At 43.6% G+C, this 16,521-nt stretch overlaps 1 long non-coding RNA gene across 1 annotated transcript in view; it reads left to right on the top strand.

Annotated features, from left to right (window-relative positions):
• The window catches only part of LOC130579447 (uncharacterized), a 19,010-nt gene extending 8,815 nt beyond the window's left edge, over window positions 1-10,195 (top strand). The window contains exons 3-4 of the long non-coding RNA XR_008966002.1: window positions 6,491-6,621; window positions 9,492-10,195. This is a non-coding gene — a long non-coding RNA (uncharacterized LOC130579447). The remainder of the gene's footprint in view (window positions 1-6,490; window positions 6,622-9,491) is intronic.
• Window positions 10,196-16,521: the final 6,326 nt, after the last annotated feature.

Genomic DNA, 16,521 nt, shown 5'->3' with positions numbered 1-16,521 from the left:
GATTCTTACTGGCTAAAATTCTGGGTGAAAAGAGAATTTGACATCTGAATTATCTAGGTCCTTAGTGCATAATGTTGGGAGTCAGTCCAGCTTTTTTTCTGAATACCTAATTCAGAACTTTTGCCTCGGGACATTACAGATTGCTCACAGTATCTATTGTTTGGAAATACATTTAGAAGAATTTATAGCACATTTTTATCCAAGATCGATGCAGTGGTGCTGCAGTGCTGCCAGCTCAGAGTCCCTCAGTACCACAAGATTGTGCCATTGGCAGAGAAGACTAAGAGCCATCTGGCAACTGAAGGACACAGGTTTAAGAGGGGACAGAGCAAACTATTTCAGTTACTTTATCACAGGAGTTTTACCATKATAATGATGTGTTCTCATTGCTCCYRWTTCTTGTGGTTRGACTGCAGCTGCCAGCCTGGAGATCAAGTCTGGAGAAGGAGTGGCTCTATTACACCATGGGCACCTGCCCACAATTTCCTTGGAGACCTTGCATTGGGCTTTTGCATCCCACAGTTTTAGTGCCCAGATTTTGTGTGTCCTTTGGGAGGAACTACACCAATCTCTTGGGAAGGCACTCCTCATCCATGCAGTGCTCCTTTTTGCTGATGATAACTGACTTTCCCTTTCTAAATCTCCAGGGCTGAATGCCTGGGAGCTCCACAGCCTTGGAGGCATCCAGTGCCTGTAAAGACACAACTTGTCAGGAACAGAGGGTGAAAGCAGATGTTTAAAACACCCATAAAACATGTGGTGCTGGTGCCTTCTGATGAGCCTGATGGAATGCTGATTTGTATGTATTTCTGCTTATACAAAGTTGATCCTTTCAATTGCCTGGTATTTTTAGTAGCCTAATCATTTGCATAAGAATACAATCTTGGTTGCTTGGGAAARTTGTGTCCTATACCAGGCTTTCAAACTCCTAACCTTTTCCAACACAACAGGCTCTGATACCTGGCATTTACACACAGCAGTATCTTAGACTGGCCTTTATTTTTGCTTTTACCACTGAACTGCAAAACCCCGATTCATATCCATTGAATCTTCAAAAAATAAAAATAATGTTTASTATAGTTCTTCCTAAATAATATGTGGCTGCTTTGGTAAGATTGTGTTTGCCTATTTTGCATGGATTTTGGTTCATATGGATGGCTAATTACAGTTATTTATAACTCCATAGGTATTTGCATCTGAACAATTGTATGCATCTTGTTCTAGTGTTAACTAAGGACAAAATCTTAATTCATCAAACTAAACCAAAAAGCTTCATTAATTCAGTTTTTCTTTCTTCCGACTTTTAATGTCTAAAACCAAATTTTGGTTATTTTAATCACCAAGCCAGAAAACTGCAGATTCCACTGTTGGAGAGCAGGCATATGTGTCTTATCAGGAAGTGCAAGGAATTTGCCAGCAACTCACAACCTAAAATACATTTGCATAAATTCCTGAATGAACGCTCATCAGTGAGAAATACCTCTGGGAAATTAGTCCTGAATCCTCATACAGCTTCAAAAAGGCCATGCTAGCTTAGAAGTGCTTTTCTTAGAGAGAAGGTTAACAGCTTTACTTCAAGCTAAATTTTTTTGCTTCCCAATGGCTGTTCCAAATTGTCACGGTAAATTGAGTAGGACTAAGCCTCAGCCTAGTGCCAATTACCATGCACTCAATGTTTCTGTTTTGTTTTATTGTCAGTGTTCCTGGGCTCGCCTTACTCTGATGTCCCAAAGGTGTCATTAACATCCTGTATTTTAGGCTACCTTATACTTAGGGTAAAAAAAGGAATAAAACAAAAATGGTTCAAATCTGTGGCTGCTCTGATTAGATTTATATTGTCCCATCAAAGAGAGGATATGCTGGTTGTCACACTGTGCTGGCAGTGGCTGTTGGAGAAGAAATAAATTAGAATGTGCTGTTTACTGAAGGGTCATTGCAGAAAAAGCCACTGTCGTGTTACCCTCTGCATCTTGTACTTCTGAAATGGCTGCGAAGGAGGAGTGAGCATCTGATTCAGTACCCAGCTTKCTTTCCACAGTTCAAGAGCTGCAGGAAGCCTTATCCTCGTGTGCCCAGGCTTTGCCTGACGCCTCAGCGGCTACAAACCTGTAGCACAGTGCAAACAAGGCAGAGCTGAAAGAGGAGACAGGATGTGTTGGCAGAGCTGCTTCTAAATAGGCTCAGTGCAGGATCGAGACATGTCCGATTCTTTCTCAATCCATGCAAAGTGACAGCCGGCTGACTTCCCTTCTGCCTCTGCTAAAGTTCTCAGYGCAGTTTCTTCTTAGACAGGGCTTCAGGTCCAGCCAAGAGCCTGAAATGTAGGTACAGGGTAGGCGGGAGGAAAAGGGCATCAAACTCCTCCAGCAGGCGATCYCCTTGCTCTTGCAGGCTGATGCGTCTCCCAGCAGAGCAGGGAGCCATGCCCTCTGCTGGCAAAACAGSGAAGGAAGAAGTTAAAAACCTTAAATATCCACTCCTAGGACACCAAAGCAGTTGTACGCACTGATCCCTGCCAAAATATTTGACATCCGATTAGGCTKGTATTGCCCTTGAAATTCAAGCAGATCCCGCATGAGGTGGGGTCCCTCATTGCAATCAGGATTTCCTTGCAGTCAGAGTGCCATTGTCCAKGCGGGATGGCAGATTTTGGAAGAGTCCTCCAGATACTTAATGAGGCCATTGTTTCAAAGATTGCTTACATATCTAAGYTCTCCTGAGCTCTCCAAGACAGAAAATCCTAGTAAGCACCTAAATATACTATCCAAGCACAGACAGRTCCACTTGGAGAGATATCTTTGCAACCAGTGTTACATGCAAGATTTTCCAGCTATCTATGGACACATTCCATGGTCCTTCAGCATCAATAACAAGAGTTATRCCAAGTACAGAGCTCTGCACTTGCTTTGGTAGAAAACAGAGACCAAGATGAGAGATGCCTTGTAATGAAAAGCTCCCACTTTGCACTTGCCTCTGTACTGGAGGAGTGGGCTCAGCAGAGCTGAGGGATGAAAATGCATCAGCAGAGGTTGGTGAGGGAATCTGCTAAAGATCCACCTTTCCTCTGCCTCTGCATGAGCAGCTCTTTGCCTCCCTGAGAGGAGTGGTGTTGCCCAGTATGGCAGARGCACTTCTTTTGTTTCAATAGCCTGCACTGACTGTGAGAAGAAAGACAAAATTTGATAGAAATAGACATATTTTTGGAGTTGCTCCTTATTTCAAATGTTCCATCCTGCTTCCACTGTTAAACATTGTCTTTGTTCATAAGGCTAAGACATTTCCCTCACCCAGGAGGGAGCTTAGACTCTTCAATTTGCAGCTAGTGCTTGGCACATGGTTTTACTGCTGCACGCAGAACAATGAATGAAATGAGCTTTGGGCTTCCAGGAGATCTCATGGCACCTCAGCCAGGGATATTTTGTTATGCCTTCCCTGTGCTGAGTTGGTTGACACATACAGAGCCCTACATTATAAGTTTTAAATTGAGTTAGTTCTCTTTTAAACATGTTTATTGTTATTGCTTGCTTCCAGGTGCATGGTTTGCCCTTGGCTGATTGAACTGGSCTACCAGTCAGAACTTCTCCAAAAGTGCACCAGGTTTGGCCAGCTGTGTTAGGAGAGGCTTCATCTATATTAGCAAAGCTGAACATCTGTATGASTTAATGATTGTGCTCCCTGGCMATCTTTTTGACCTGTGCCAGTCAGYTCCAGCMTAGAAAAGGCCTGGACACCATTTGAGTAAGAATTTGTGGAGGAGCACTTCCCATTTATTTCCTTATGARCTGATTAACCCTGAGTCTGGTGTTGCTTTCTGTTCACATCAGAGCCCCCTGGACAGGTCTGGGATCAAGCCCAGGATTCACTTTCAAGGCTCTGAAGAACTTACTGCATGAATATAGGTAGCACCTTTCCTGGTGTTTGCCAGCAACTCCAGGTCTGTGGGTGTACCAACAGGTAAGAGAGGTTTGAACACAGCCACCCTGTGCTGGTGRAGAATTTGGGTGTCTTGACATAACTCATGCCATGCCCCACAGCCCTTGAACCTCTCATCCTGTTTTATTCAATAACAGAGATGCAGCCTGGCCTGGAGTGGGCCAATGCTTTGGTTAGGACAGCAGCTCCCAGGCAGTCCTGCTGCTGAGAGAGGCACAACCCTTCCATGCATGGARGCACAGTGATGGTGATGGCCTTGGTTCACCATCACAGAGGCAATGCTGTGGCCAAAGCAGGAGACTCATCTGCCTGCCATGCAGCAGCTCTCAGCAAGTCTCATTTCACTCTGTAGTGCCACTGGCTGGCATCTTTTGTGGTGGTTTTTGGAAGATACTTTTATTTTGGAACTGGTTTGGCCTCCCTAGTACAGATGCAAACCTCCATGAACCAAACTCTGCACGGTCTGAGCAAGATACGGTTGCAGAGATGACATTTCAACACAAACTGAATCTGCAGCTGATTATAGGATTAGCATTCACCTTGAAGGCAACAGGGGCTGATGAGCTTTTCATTGAGAAAAATGGSAAAATGGAGGTTATGTAAACCAGCTCTGCTTCACCCAGCTAGAAAAATGAAGCCAGGCAAACCTGTTCAAGCAGAGTGTTCAAGAATACCAAATGTTCTTGCTGTTGACTGGTCCCAGCTCTCTTACAACCTTAGCACAGCCTGGAGAAGAGGCTGGTGACAAGGAGCAGCCAGGTTCCTGTAAACCTGAGAGCCAAAGCTGGGTGCCTCTGGCTGTGGTAGGAAGGCAGGCAGCAGGAAAGCCAGGGGTGAGCTGCTGCTGTAAGAAGGCTCTTTCTTTCTCCTGCCTGTCGTTTTTGGACTCACTGTTGTTTGAGCAGAGCTAATGTTTGCTCTGGCCCCATCTGCTCTTTGCAGAGCTTTCAGTAGTGAATCCAACTAAGGCAGCCTCATACTGCTTCAAAAAATTAGCCCTCATAAGTCTCTGGGATAGSTGCTGAAGGGAGAGTCACACCTCAAAGAGTGGCACAAAGCTGCCAATAAATGAGATGGAATTGCTACACGTCCACAATGTATGGACACATTTGCCTTARGCTTCTTTGACACAGGGTGGATGCAGCTCTCAGCCCCCTGCCAGAACACATAGCAGGAGCTCTGTCCTCTGGGCAGCACCCAGCCCAGCAGGATCCTGGCTCCCAATTTCTGACATACTGGTGACACCTTACCTGAGCTTTCTTTATCTCTGTYTTCTATGAAATGAGATGTTTCAAAGACTAGTGTTTGGTTTCATACAGGCTTCTTCCCTCACATCCTGCCCATGGCACTGTCTACTGGTCTGATCCCCACCTGTGCCACTCCAACTTTTTGAGTTTCAAGGTTGTAGCTACAACCACAATGTTATCTCCCTTGCCTCCAGCTCTTCCAGGCTGTCAGAATCAGATGTGGTGTCCTCCACAGAAGCATGGCAGTCTGCCCATTCATACCTTCAGGTTCTTCCTCAATCAAGATAAGCATCATCTTAAAACCTGGGTGCCCCAAGAGAGCTATTATCTGCCTGTTATTTCAGCAAGCATTTGAAGAGCTATTTTATTTTCGTTCTGTGAGGGTACCTATACTAATCTSCTCCTGGTATGAGCCTTCAGGGATTTCAATGCACAATTTGAATTCCTCTCCTTCTGGATACCTTTAGAGATAACAACTGTCTCTATTCTTAGTCATGTTTTGCCATTGCAAATTGTTTCTACTTTGAAGTTGGAGYTTCTGTTTTGAAAGATGATAATGGGTTCCCTGCCTGTCTCTTGGTACAGACCTGATGTCTGGCCATGTCTGACCTCACTGGCCATGCTCTTTTACTCAGCCTTAAGTCACAGATACTTTCTGCTGTCCCAGSCTGTCTCTGCAGTGCAGTATTTGTGCAGCAACACAGCCCTGTCCCCCCAGGGCTGCTACAGTGTCTTTTGGCACTGCCTCTGAGCTGGATGCAGTGTGCTGCTGGCWATCCTGCCTTCACTCTGGACAGTTTTCATCTACTTGCCAGAACATTTTTACCCTTCTGCTTTACCTGCATGGAGGATTGGAAATGTATTTGTTGGTAAATCAGCCTATTTCCCTAGCTAGGCATAAGTAACTACCATTCCCAGAGTTACTGGTAGGCAATACATTTTTTTTCTTTAACATAAATCTAGACAAAATAATTCATCAAAGATTTGCTATGAACACCTCGCCTTCACATTCCAGATCTTCTCTAAGTATCTAACTATTTCTCCAGTTCTTCCAAGCTAGGTTAAGGGTATAATTTAAGCAAATAGACCATGTCATCTCACAAGAAGACTTTTGCTCTTGAACTGGCTTGGATGCACTGCAAACTGGCCAACCTTCACTGCCCACATACTTTTCAGATGGCTATTTGGCTTCCATCAGCTATCAAATGAGTGTATTGAGAGAGATGAGATTGACCCACATTTACACAGGTAAGGAAGAAAACATCTTGCTTAGGAATTTTCAGATRACTAACATGACTTTGTGGTTTCAGATCAACCTGCCAGAGAATGACAGGTGCAGTGGAGAGAAGGCAAATTTTATATTGGGATGTCACTGCACTGATTAGTTRATCTCCACTCTAAGAGGAAAGCTATAGAAAGGAGTTTGGAAGGAGGAGAAAGGGTAAGTCCTCCCTTTGATCTGTGTACAGACTTTTATTAACGTGGCATTTAAGATAAATTCTTTTTCTCCACCTCCCTTTTCAGTGTCCTTTGAACAAAACCTTAAGGTAAAAATGCTTTGGTTCTGTCAGCATGGAAATTGCTGCCCCTTTTGCTCTGCATCATCACTGGTGGTACTGAGCACTCCAGTTTTTTTGCCTCACATCTTTGCAGTCCCATTGCACATTCTGGCTGKCTGTGTCCTCAATTCCCTGTTGAAACCCAAAGGGAAACCTGCAGGTACCCACAGTGGTACAGAGATGTAGGTGATAGCACATGTGCCTCCTGCTGTCATAGCCCTGCTAAGGAAAAAGCCACTCAGTGGAAGAACAAGAGTGTACAAGATGATGACAGAAGCATAGTAGCCCTCATTTGCTGCACTGGGCCTCTGAGACATTAAGAGGCCTCTAAACATTTCTAGCTGATGCTTTTGAATGCTGCCTTCACCTGGCTTTACCTGTCTTACTCCCTCCTGGGGCACAATTTGGTCAGCAGGAGTGCTCCGACCCATACATGTTATGCTGCTCCCCAAAGAAAGCAGAGCTTTCTGACCAAAACAATTTTGTGGCCTGCATAATCAAATTTACATGAAGGCTTTTGCCAGCTTTGCTTGCTGTATTAGCTGGGAGTAAAGAATAGTCTGAGGATAAATKACACTCTTGGAGATAGAGGTTTGCCAGAAAAAGTTCTAGTGCCTTASTCTTAACAGCTGCCCTTCTGGTTCTATATTTCTGATTATTTTTAGCTTGCCTTTGCAATAGAAAGACCCATACCTTTCTCATGAATAATGTGAAATTTGCCAAGTTCAGAGTGCATGTTTTAATTAAATCAGTGTTTGCTTGAAAGAAAATGATATTGCAGCACTTTCATTTGATAATTCAAGTAATACTCGCTGAGTGTTCACTCCTGACCTGCGAGCCCTCATATTTAAAACAAGCCAGGAGGTGGTGGGGGAAGAAAGGCATTTTTTGGCAAGGAAACTGCTGCCCTCAGGCTATTAATGCATCTTAATCCTGAACAGAAGATGAAATCACTTTGGGCACGTGCCAAGCAACACAATGGCTTTCCTCTGATTTTAGGAAGTTCTTGAACAGCCTTTCCTATATGGAGTAAGAGCCATATTCTTCATTTTGCTCTGACTTTGCACCCATTTTATACCCATACGAAGGCAGCCTCCCCAGATTAACAAAAGAAAAGCAGTCCTTATTGCTGCTGTTATTTTTTACTTTTATTGTGGCTCAGGGTCTGTGTTGCTATTGCTGACACTGGACTTCATGCCTGCAGAGCCAGTGCACCCATTTTTTCTTCTGATTGTGTTTTCAGCATAATTACCTCTATATGGCATCATTTTCTGGTCCCCTGAGAGTGTTACTTAGAAAAAAAATGTCTAAACTACTTCCTGCATCGTTTTCTGGTCCCCTGAGAGTGTTACTTAGAAAAAAAATGTCTAAACCTCTTCCTGCAAGGTGAAAGACCTGTGATAGTTACCAGGCTGCTCAAAGAAGCCAAATAGCATCTCCTTGTCACTGATTTGTCCCAAGGCATGATGCATGGTCCTGTTTAGCTATCCTGATGCTGCAGTGCTGACAAGAGGGGCTGTCCTGCATTTCTTCTGCCCTCCTGGAGGCTTCTGGCTGCCTCTTATCAACCTGGACCTGGCATGAGGTTCTGAATGATCTGAATCAGATGAGCTGAGTTATTTGGCTGGAAACTACCCCAGGAAAATGTCTGTGGGGTGAGTGTGCTGATCTGAGTGACTGCCCAGCCATGCATTGATGGGGAAGTGCAGGAGCAGGAAGGTTTCAGTTTCTGGCAACCCACACTTAAACGTCCTCTGAGAAGGAGCTGATAAGATGTTGATTCCCTGCTTGATGTGGGCAGAAATGCAAGTATGGCATAAGAGGAGAGTGGGGCATGAGGGAAGGAGCAGAGGACAGCAGGGTCATGGAGGGCTTCTGGAAAGACCTCAAAAAAGGTGGGCTGGAACKGAATGCTTTGTGGTGACTGGTGAGGAACTCAGGGCAAGTGAACAAAGAGACAAAACCGAAGAAAACCATTTCTGAACAAACACTAATTATCAAGGAAAAAAGCCAGACTAGGCAGGAAGAGCCCAGTGGTGAAGGAGAATTGAGGCTATAAGGAAAATTCTTCTTTGGCAGGAAGGAATAGTGTACTGAAAGCAAAGRTTTTAACAGGGTCAAATCAGAAAGAGGCACAAGGAAAATTAGCAATGAAGACCCATTTAGAAATTAGACAGAGGGAACTCAGAGAGCACAGGCATCATCCAGAAGAAGAGTTGGGGTGAGGGTACCTCATAAATTGGAGAGACAAGGAAAACAGAAAAACTTCCAACTTAGCGTATTCCATGATTGTGTGAAAAAAAGTTCTGAGGCATCTCTAATTCTGATCACAGGGCCCAGGAGGCATACCAGTGAAGCTGGATCTTCTCATGGGTCTACAGGCCAATCATCACCCTAGGACAGAGTAAAGCACAAGCACAGCCTGAGCCATCCCGTGAACAYTACTGTGAGGCTGGCAGGATGCAGAGACCTGCATTTGGCACAGCAGGGAAATGCAGTGTTTCAGACACATATACATCAAGATGTCAAATATCTCCAGTGCTGTGATGGGAAAATGCCAGGAAAACTGGTYATGGGACAAAAACCTTTAAGTCCCTTAAATTTGATTTTAAAAAATTTGATTAAAAAAATTTAAAGTCTGCCTGACAGAAGAGAATTTTTTTTTTTTTTTTCAAGTGCTTTCCTGGAATTTAAATACATGGGATAGAGAGTTTGTCAGGGCCCTAAATACCACTTTGTCTCCCTCTTCCAGGATTTTGGTTGGCAGCTTCAGACCAGCTAGCTGGTCAAAGCTGGTGAGGAAAGAAGAGCTGGAAGTGTTTGTGGAGGATTCCCTGTGAAACTCTGCTGAAATGTTTTTATGGGAAACCCTCCCTCCTTATCCTGGGAACTGCTTTAAGTCCCAGCTCTCTCACACTTKGCTCCTGCCTGAGTTGCACTGTGGCCGTGTTCCTGCCCCTCTGGTACCTTGCTGATGGGAACCCTGACCCTGCCACGGGCTCTCAATTTGCTGAGGAGTCTGAACCTCCAGCTCCCCTGTTCACTTTGGGCGTTGCTGCTCCCTGCTGTGGTTTCATTGTGCCTGCCAGGCTGGGCTGGGGCACTSGTCCAGCAATGGAACTGTGCTGCAGCAGAGAATGATGGATGATTTCTCCTCTGCTGTGGGAGAATTGAATCGGCTGGAATCATTGAGGATGACATCCCAGGCTCCCTTGGGATTCAAACACAACCCCTCCCTGCAAGAGAGCAGCCACTGCCTAAAGTTATGAATACATGCTCTGGCATCCACTGCCARCAAGACTCAGAAAGGGCTGGGGASCAGAGGCTGTGCTGCAGCTAAAGACAATTGAGCAACTGGAAAAAGCACTGGAATGATTTTTCACAATAATCACAGGGAAAGAGAGAAATGTCATTATAATTTGTAGCTGCAAAGCCTATTGAGACAGAAAGAAAGCACTTTGCACACCCGAGATGAGATCACCTATCTGCTTTCTACACTAAATATACTACAGGTACTAAATGTTCCATCTAGGCACAGGCAGTTCAGGATGGACCAAGAAAGCAGAATATTAAAGACTTTAAGAGGACAGCATTTTAATTGTGTGCCTCTTAAAATGCTGCCTGTGCTGGAGATATTTCCCAAAAGATTCTTGAAATAACACGAAGCTGATGAAAGGCGGGAGTCACTTTTGATGACATTCTTATGAATGACAGACCCAGAAAAAAAGCATGACAAAACCCTCCAAAACTAACAGCATTACCTATGAGAAGCAGAAAATTGAATCACAGCAAAATGCAAATCCATGCAAAGGAACTGAATTATTTTGTCTATGCTGCAGAAAGAGGAGACATCAGATTTGATTCAAAGTAAAGAAAGCAGCTAATGAACAGCAACTTCCCTCTCAAAGTCAGCAACTGCACAAGGAGTATTGACATACCTATCAAGATTTATACCAACAGCAGCATAAATGCATGGCTCATGAACTGGGGAAGGATATAAATGAGGAAGACTAAGAAAGTATAGCGGCAAGAAAATCTTGAACAAGACCTCCAAAGCAGTTGCTTTGAAATCAGGGTAAATCAGCAAAAGAAAGGAAAATACCACTTCAGACAATTAAAGYAGTAATGTATGGATGAACTGAAGCCAATGCTGCAAAACTATRTTCCTGGAAAAGCACTTGTTTGCCATTGTCTGGTTGTCAGAGTTTTMTCTGGCACCACACTGGCCCACAGGTTAACATTGCAAGAAATTCATGGTCTCTTAGGAGATGTTCTTCACAAGCCTCATGCTCCTGTGCAACCAAATMATTCACATGTAACTCTAAAACTAGAAMGATTCAAATTGAAAAGGAAAATATMATCAGGGAAAGGTAAGTTCTTCTGGTGTATATTCCTTGAAATTTCGTACAGGAAATGAAAAAAAAAAAAAGGAGAGTTTGAGGAAGGAATCCAAACCGATATCCAACTCTTAACAGTGCCTACATTTAAGTTACCAGAAATAGCAAGAAAAGCAGAGTGTGGGATGTGTTTTAAAAGGAAGCAAAGAGAGCAGAGTGACCTGCACAAGAATAACAAGCTCCCTTGGCTATTGCAAACTTTTGGAATGAGCAAAACATTGTCTGCAGAGAAAAGACTAAGGATGAAACATAAGGAGAAACATATTCTTAGCAAAATGGATCTGGGAAAAAAAAAAGATCGGTAAAGGGCATTTTGCTATAATGCTTTATTAAAAAAAAAAAAAGGAAGCATAAGGTTTTGACACAGTGTGAAACCACAGGTAGAAAGAAATACGGACATTGCTGCTCAAACAGAAATGGTACTGCAAGAGATGAATCGAAATTTGTGTTGTTGGCAGAAGCTGACAATTGATTACTCTCTAGAAGAGATACCACACTTATTGGGAATTACTGTCATAGGGAAGGTTTTGTTTAGCTACACCATTACCCAACAAATTTTATGGCGCTGTGTTGAATCCCACAGAAGCAGCATTCACACAGTACACAGTGATGCCTGCAGTTCATCAGGTAAAAACAGTGGGGTAAAAGGGTCCTGGAGAAGTCCTTAGGATATCAAGAGCTGTCTGTGTGATAATGACACAGTAGAATTCAAATACAATGTCGAGCTCTTCCTCTTTTGTCCACTAGCTCCTCCAGTTCTCCTTATTTGAATCAAATGGCAACAACATTTATCATGCTCTGAGCTTTTCCCATTTGTATATGGCATGTAAAATGGGGAGGAGAATTTTAAGACACATTCAGGAAGAGATTCTGGGATCCCATTTCCTCTTGTTTGAGTACAGGTGTGTGCAAGACTTTGGTCGGTTGTGTATTGACTACTGCAGTTTAGGTACATGGTTYAGTGGGACMTGRCAGTGGTAGATTTACAGTTGGACTCCATGGTCTTAATTGTCTTTTCCAACCTAAATGATTCTATGAATTTTTACATKCATTAATTTAMAGAAGAAACTTGYRGTTTCAGACTAAAARAATGGAAAATGTGACCYAGCTAGAACCACAGACTAAAAGAYRAAAGAAAAACTTGGYCAACTCCTCTGTTTCTCTAAAAGCYCAKCATGAAGCCCYTGAATTTCCCACACTTCCACGAGGGGACAAACACTGAAGTAAGAATAGCTCGTCATCTACAACAGGTGCCAGAAGAAGTAATATTTTTATCTTCCCTTTGAATACCAAAAGATATTTTGCATTGGTCCCAACTGTCACCTGAATTTTGGCTCATCATAAAAAAAAATACAATTTTTCAATGGAAGAAAGATGGACAGCAAGACAGTTCAATCTCATTCTCCAGCCAGAGCATGCAGGGAGGAGAAAAGAGCGTTAATTTTCAAGGTGGACTAACCAATGTTGCATTCAATACGTCAACGTCTTGGCATCAACATCACATTTTGCATTTGCAAAAGACAAGTCAGTCCAGGCTCATCCAAAAGTTCCAGGCTCATCAAAAATACCAGCATCTCATGGGGCTTTTGTTGTTTTCAAAAGTTTGTAATTTAAACATTTTAGGGCATTGAGAAATATTAACTGTTMAGTGAGATCAAGAAATTCTTCCCTGAAACTTGTGCTGCACTCCAGCACACTCACCACTACTCCAAGTTTGTGAATTTTTCAAGGTGTTCTCTGCTTCCTTTTCCTCCTGTAGATGAGGATGTTAAATAAATGGTATTGATCCCTTGAGGAATGTTACCCCTAAGTGGCTTCCCATTTTCGCRTTAGACTTTGGAATGTTGACCTCTGCACTTTGAGTTCACCTGTCCAGCCTGTTTTTTACTCACTTCATRGTCTACTTATCCAGTCCATACCACCTTGTGCTGGCTGCAAGGATACTATGGGTCAGTGTTCTAGTAATCCAACACTTTATTTGAGTGAGAAATATATATGCACCTAGACATCAGTAATCAAAGAGTTTTCCTGTATCATATTTGGCCACATCTTCTCAGCTGGCAATAGATCAGCTGGACAAAAGTTCTCTGGAGAGTGACAGGACAWGGGGCCAGAACTCATACATGGCAATAAAACTGTCATGGAGTTGTGGCAAGTGGCCAGAACCGCAAGCTGTGCTATGCCAGTTACAGATGGGAAATGGAAATTTGTGACATTTTGTACTTAAGCCCAAAATATGAACAGGTTTTTAGAAGRCTATGTTACAAAAAGTTTTCTTTTCTTGACTTATGTATCCTGCCACATTTCAGTCTTGCTACAACACTGCAAGAAAAAGGAAAGTCATGAAAGGGTGGGGGGAGAGCTTTTTTTTTTCTTTTTTTTTATCTTAAGGAATGTACCAGGCTGCCAAGATTTAGGAGTGTGAGCTCTGTAAAATCAAAGGAATCAGAAAACAGTTTTCAGCCAAGGTTGTTTCTACCAGTTGGCCACAGGAATCAGTTAGTTGTAGCCCAGAGAGAATGGTATTTGTGCTGGTAAATTCAAACAGTTTCCTGAGGGGTCTGATAAGGTCAGCCAAGGATCTGAAAAAGAAAATAAAGAGATTGTGACCTCTCTGTCATATAAAGTTCATGCTTCAGCTCCTTGAATTTCTACCCCTTTCTGGAATGGCTGAAAAAACAAATCTGCACTGTTAAAACTATTCTTTTCCCAAGTCCCTTTCAGAACACAAGGATGTTATTTCTTTAAGARTTTAAAAGGAAATACATGTCTGAGACGGAAAGCAAGAATGGAAAATTTCAGTACAAATAAATGGTGAATGTTTGGCAGCCAGGAGAAAGTTTTGTAATACWCTGTAAGAGAGAGGTTGTCTTGTTGGCTCTACCAGTGGTCAGATTTCTAAGGACAGAAAAGAATGTGCCTGTTGGAATGTTTTTTCTTTTGCAAAAAATGCTCCAAAAGGCTGCTATGGTGGAGAAATAGCTGGTATTTTTTCAGATGGAGTCCAGTATGTTCCAAAAAAAGTCTCTCCTCTCTTTCTCTTCATTTACGTTGTCCCAACCTTGGTCGAACTTTTTAGCCACAACTTTTTTTCTTCCTCCTGTACTTAGCCTTCCCAGCTCCAGCCTATTTCCTTCTACCTTTATTTTACTGAGCTCAACCTTGCCAGAAGCATGGAAAAGGAACAAATGGCTTTATCTTGTGTTTTCTTCACTCTGTGAAATGATGGAAAGCTTCAGTGCAATCTTTTCTGTCCATCAGAAGGTCAGTTGAAGTTAATTATGGTTATTAAGAATGCAGGACTGCAGCTGCCATGTTTTATGGTCTYTCTCATCTCCCATCAGGAAATGACCCAAGGTTGCACATTTCTCCACGGTTCATCTGTTGCTGTTCCCAAGCATACAAATCTGGCTGTCTTAAGAGGGCTTTGCTTTAGTGAGTTTCCTCACACAAACACTAAAATGAAGCATTTCCACTACAGAGCAGTACTTTTGTTTGAAAGATAGTCAACCATGAGAAGCTAAAATGGAGCACCATATCTCCATGTCATTACATCAACTGAAGGCCACTGTGATGGCCCCCAAACTGCCCCCACTCTCAATAGGTGTGAGGGTTCTTCCTTTAATCTTCTAGGTTTGGCTGAGGGTGGCAGCATGGGTTTATTCCCAGGATGGACGAGTTTGCCCATTTAATTCCCACCTGGAGGCAGGAAGCCTGATATTTCTGTGCTGTTCTGATGCCTTTGCCCGTTGCCCAAGCAGCTTGGGGAAGAAAAGACATTTACCTGCARTGCAGAGTGGGGARGACCAGATGGGAATAAAATGGGTTWTACTGGGACAAGCCTCCAGGATCTGAGACAGGGAGAAGACACTGACTGGGGGGAGTGAAGGGTGGCCAGGACATGTAGTACAGGAACTGTGGGATCTGGAGCACTGACAGAGATCAGGCTGATCTGGGGAGACACAGCCAGAAGCAATTGAGGTGGAGGGGCTATGGGCAGCCTGAGGAAGGAGCCTGGAAAGGGTGGGTGACAAAGCTGGAGGAAAGATGGGTGACAAAGCTGGGATAAGGAGATGGATGTTTGGGGAAATGGCAGTGAGAGGAGGAAGGAGGCTGAGCCTCAAAGCTGAAGGCAGATACGTACTTTGTGGGACAAATTACAGTGGGAGCAATTATGAGGTGGAAGGCAGTGACTGCAGAGCAGAGAGAACTGGGGTGAAAAAACCAGTCTAGATATGGGAAGGACTGGGACAAAGTAGGAATGAAGGAATCCATGTTTCTGGGAACTGGGAAGCTAGGGCTGCATCACAATGTCACCAGGAATGGCTGAGCAGCAGCCACCCTTCTACTGCACCCACCAACCTCAGTGGGATGTGTTGTCARCACACAGGCAGCAGTCTCTCCTCCAGATGGTCCATTTACAGAAGTTCCCTCTTAGACATGGCTTGAACCCCATTATTGTTTTGGGCAGTGATGCATCTGATATCACAGTGTGGGGATTTGCTGTTGAGTTTTGATTTTTTTTTTTTTTTAATATTATTGTTTTGGAAGATGGGACAGATGAGAGTCTTGTCAAGTTGAAATGCTTTGAACCTGCAGGACATGGAAAGTTATTTTGCATTGTCCCTTGCATTGCAGAGAAACCCCAAGTGACCTCCTTACATCAGTTGCTCTTCGGGTGGTCCACACATGGCCTCTGCCAGCCTGTATGTTCTCACCTCAGCTAGGGCACTGCTGCTCCCCACTCCCCTTTCTCCTCCCTACCCTTTTTCTGGGCTCTGTCTGCTCTGGATGGCACACTGTCCTTTTTCCTTGCACAGGTACATCAGAGACATTTATTGTGCTCACTGTAACCACGGGCTACTCCGGAGCTGCCTGTACCTGCAGTGATTGCAGTGTGCCCTCTGCTGTCTCGCTATCTGCGAGTAGTCCAGAGTTTCTGAGAATTACAGAAGTTCAGTCTCTGCCCAGAAGCAAAATAATCTGTGACCTCCCCCCCTCCTCGGCCCTTGTAGCGCCTCAGCTGAGGGAGCTGCAGCATTTCTTGGCAGACAAGGAGAAGTCAGCTCTGCTTTGGGGAAAATGTCTGATCTTTGCTCTGCCCAAACAATGTAACCAAGTTGTTTTTAATTTTGTTTCCCCTACTGTTTCAGTATAATGTATTCAAGAAAGGAATGAGCGAGGTATGACCGCCAAAGCAGGGAGAGAATCAGCTAGATGAARCAGTATACTTTTAGTCTCAGCTAATTTTGCCAGGTTTTCCTACTGTTGCTGTGTCTGTGCTCAAAAAAAAAGGCCTTTAACCAACCATATGCCTGATCAGAGCAGAACAGGAGCAGAAGGTGTGTGCAGAAGGCTGTGTGCAGTTAAAAGTCTATTTACCAA

This window comes from Malurus melanocephalus, unplaced genomic scaffold, assembly GCF_030028575.1.
Source record: "Malurus melanocephalus ecotype Western Australia unplaced genomic scaffold, MMel_1.1 scaffold_275, whole genome shotgun sequence".
Lineage (NCBI taxonomy): Eukaryota > Metazoa > Chordata > Aves > Passeriformes > Maluridae > Malurus > Malurus melanocephalus.
Note: the sequence above shows the minus strand (reverse complement) of the source record. Positions and strands in the feature narration are given on the sequence as shown.